The 3,503-nt window shown below is 39.4% G+C and overlaps 1 non-coding gene across 1 annotated transcript; it reads right to left on the bottom strand.

The window, feature by feature from the left end:
* Nucleotides 1-754: 754 nt before the first annotated feature.
* Nucleotides 755-861, bottom strand: LOC142177780 (small nucleolar RNA R71). The gene has a single exon (XR_012706336.1). It is a non-coding gene; the product is annotated as a small nucleolar RNA R71 (small nucleolar RNA).
* Between the last annotated feature and the right edge of the window lie 2,642 nt (nucleotides 862-3,503).

The following is a 3,503-nucleotide window of genomic DNA, read 5'->3' as shown; positions in this document are numbered from 1 at the left end:
TCGAGTGACTTTATAACTTGACAGTCATGTATACTTATACGTACTTAGAGAACCAATAAGTTTTTGGCGCCCTTGCCGGGGACTTAGCAATTGATTGCTTGGTTGAGTTAATTTCTTATAAGTTTTTTGTTCAAGTTCTGAATTTTTTGATTTACCTGATCTCTCTCAGGTACTCGGAAGTGAATGTCAGGGAAGAAAGACGAAGGTAAAGAAAAACTTGAACCGTTTGGAAACGAACCTGAGAGACTCTTCCAATAAAACAATAATGTAGCAAAAGAAACCAAAAAAGCTGAAGAAGCAACGAGATTAGGAACACTGGTTGAGGAAATCAAAAAATCAACAAGTAATTGTTGAACTTTCACAACCTGTAAGAATGGAAGATAACCAAGAGCTACTAGTGATCGCAGCTGCAAATCCTAGCCTTGCAAACATGACACATGCCATTGTCAAATCGGCCATCACCGGCCACATCGAGCTAAAATAGTACATGGTGCAACTGATTCACTCCCAGGGTTAATATGTGGGGTTGCCACATGAGGATCCACAAAGGCACATTCAGAATTTTCTGGAGATCATATATACTTACAATTTCCCAAATGTCTCCTCTGATTACGTCAGACTGACATTATTTTCCTTTTCACTTTTGGGGGAAGTAAAGGAGTGGTTACAAAAGGAGTCTGCAAATTCAATCAGAACCTAGGATGATCTAGAAAGGAAGTTCTTGATCAAATTCTTTCCCTCTTGGAAGACTAAAGCACTAAGGAGCCAGATCTGTGGATTCTAACAAAAGGAAGGCGAAACTCTTTGCCAAGCTTTGGAGAGATTCAAGAAACTACTGAGAGCTTTCCCACACCATGGCCAGACAGATTATGTCTTGGGGAACACTTTTGTGGAAGGTCTAGATGAAGCCTCAAAGATGTACATAGATTCTGCTTGTGGAGGTATGTGCATGGAAAAACCATATGGGGAAATCCAATCCTTGTTGAACAACTTTACTGCAAATGATCAGAACTGGCAAGGGGTAGGAGAATCAAGTATACCAATTAGGCCTAAGATAGGTGGTATGATCAAAGTAGATGCATTCACAACATTGAGATTCGATGTAGCCAAATTAGCTAATCAGGTTGGAAAGCTCTCTCAAGCACAAGTGCAACCGATACAACATGTGCAACAAATGCAAGTCTATTGTGAATTTTGTGGGGAAGATCACATGAGTGATCAATGTCCACAAACCCCAAGTCAATCTACTATGTAGGGGCAACAAGCTAGAGGGTAGATAAATCAAAATGCTCAATATGGTAACACCTACAATCCAAACTGGAGGAACCATCCTAATTTCTCTTGGGGTGGAAATCAAAATAACATGCCTCAATGTAATTACAATCAACCACCTAAACGCCCATAGCAAGTAGAGGAAAGTTTGACTGACATGATGAAAAAGCTCTTGCTCGATAACCAGAAGATAATGGTTGTTAATCAATAGTTGCGTACAGAGTTCAAAAATCTAGAGAAGCAATTCAGGCATATGGAGAATAATCAAAACACTAGACCTACTAGAGCTTTCCCAAGTGATATAGAGAAAAATCCTCAAGTTAATGCAATGATGTTGAGAAATAGGAGAGAATTGGTTGAAGTTCCTAAGAAAAAAAGAAGCCATCTGGGCTCGAAGATGAAAGAGTGCCATAACCTGTAGAGGTAGATGAGAAAAATAAAGTTGAGCCTGAGCATGTAGCAGAAAGGGTACCATCCCCTTTTCCTCAAAGACCGAGAATGAAGAATGATGACCACATATTTCATAAATTTCGAGATATGCCGAAGCAAATACATTTGAAAATCCCTTTTAGTGGAGATGCTTCGTGATGTCCTAAAGTATGCTAAATACATTAAGGATATAGTGGAAAATAAGATGAGGTTAACTAAGTTTCAAACCATCGCACTTACTAAGGAGTGCACTTCTAGGATTTAACACAAGTTTCCACAAAAGCTTAAGGATCTGGGTAGTTTTACCATCCCTGGGGATTGGTGAGATCGATGTGGGTAGAGCCCGATGTGATTTGGGTGAAAGTATCAATCTCATGTCGTTGTCAGTGTTCAAGCAATTAGGTTTAGGAGCTCCGAAACCTACCATGATGATACTACAGTTGGCTGATAGATCTTATGTTTATCCCTAGGGGTAATTGAGGATGTGTTGCTACAGACTAGAAAGTTTATTTTCCCAGCAGACTTTATCATCTTGGACTATGAGGTTGATGAGGTAGTTTATTTCATATTGGGACGAGCTCTTTTGGCCAATGGAGATGCAATTATTAATGTCCGTGAAAGTAAGATGATCATGAGGATGGATAATAAAGAAGCAGACTTCAATGTGTATTGATCCATACAGTTTCCTCGTCATTACGAGGACTTTGCCATGATTTCTGTAGTGGAGGTAAACGAACCATCTGTGTTGATAAGTGCATTTAAAGAAGATTCATACGAAAAGGCATTGATGTTATTCAATCACGTGGAAATTGAAGAAGAGGTCGAGGAGATGATGCAAATTCTGGATGTATCATGTGAATACATAAGAGAAAGATCCCAGTTTGAGCCTCTGGATAGGCCAATCGGCCAGCCCCCAAAACTCTCCGTTGAGGAGGCCCCATAACTAGAGTTTAAATCCTTACCCTCTCAACTTCATTATGCATATTTGGGAAGTTCTAACAATTTACATGTGATTGTTTCTTCTTATTTGTCTAACTTGTAGGAAGAAAGAATGTTGAGGGTGCTAAGGGAGCACAAGCATGCCATTGGTTGGACAATGTCTGACATAAAGGGTATTAGCCCTGCATTCTGCATGCACAAAATACTCATGGAGGAGGGACACAAGCCTAATGTGGAACATCAATGCCGCCTAAATCCAATCATGAAATAGGTGGTAGGAAAAGAAGCGATTAAGTGGCTCGATGCAGGTGTAATATTTTCTATCTCTGATAGTAAGTGGGTAAGCCTTGTCCAATGTGTACCTAAAAAAAGGGGTATGACTGTTGTATTGAATGAACAAAATAAATTGATCCTAACTAGGATTGTGACTGGTTGCACATATTACAAGAAGTTGAATAATGCTACCCAAAAATATCACTTCCTCCTCCCCTTCATTGATCAAATACTGGACAGGTTAGCCAGACATGAATACTATTATTTCTTCAATGGCTATTCGGGGTATAATCAGATTGGTATTGCCCCGGAAGATCAAAAAAAGCCCACTTTTACATTCCCTTATGGCACTTATGCATTTAAGATAATGCCATTCGAGTTATATAATGCACCTACAACTTTTCAAAGGCGTATGATGGCTATTTTCACTGATATGGTGGAACAATTTGTTGAGGTCTTTATGGATGATTGTTCTGTATTTGGTCCTTCTTTTGATGAATGATTGACCAATCTTGCTAATGTCTTGCTAGGTGCGAGGAGACTAATCTTGTACTGAATTGGGAAAGGTACCATTTTATGGTACGTGAAGG

Source organism: Nicotiana tabacum, chromosome 23 (assembly GCF_000715075.1).
Source record: "Nicotiana tabacum cultivar K326 chromosome 23, ASM71507v2, whole genome shotgun sequence".
Lineage (NCBI taxonomy): Eukaryota > Viridiplantae > Streptophyta > Magnoliopsida > Solanales > Solanaceae > Nicotiana > Nicotiana tabacum.
This window is presented reverse-complemented; position numbering and strand designations above follow the sequence as displayed.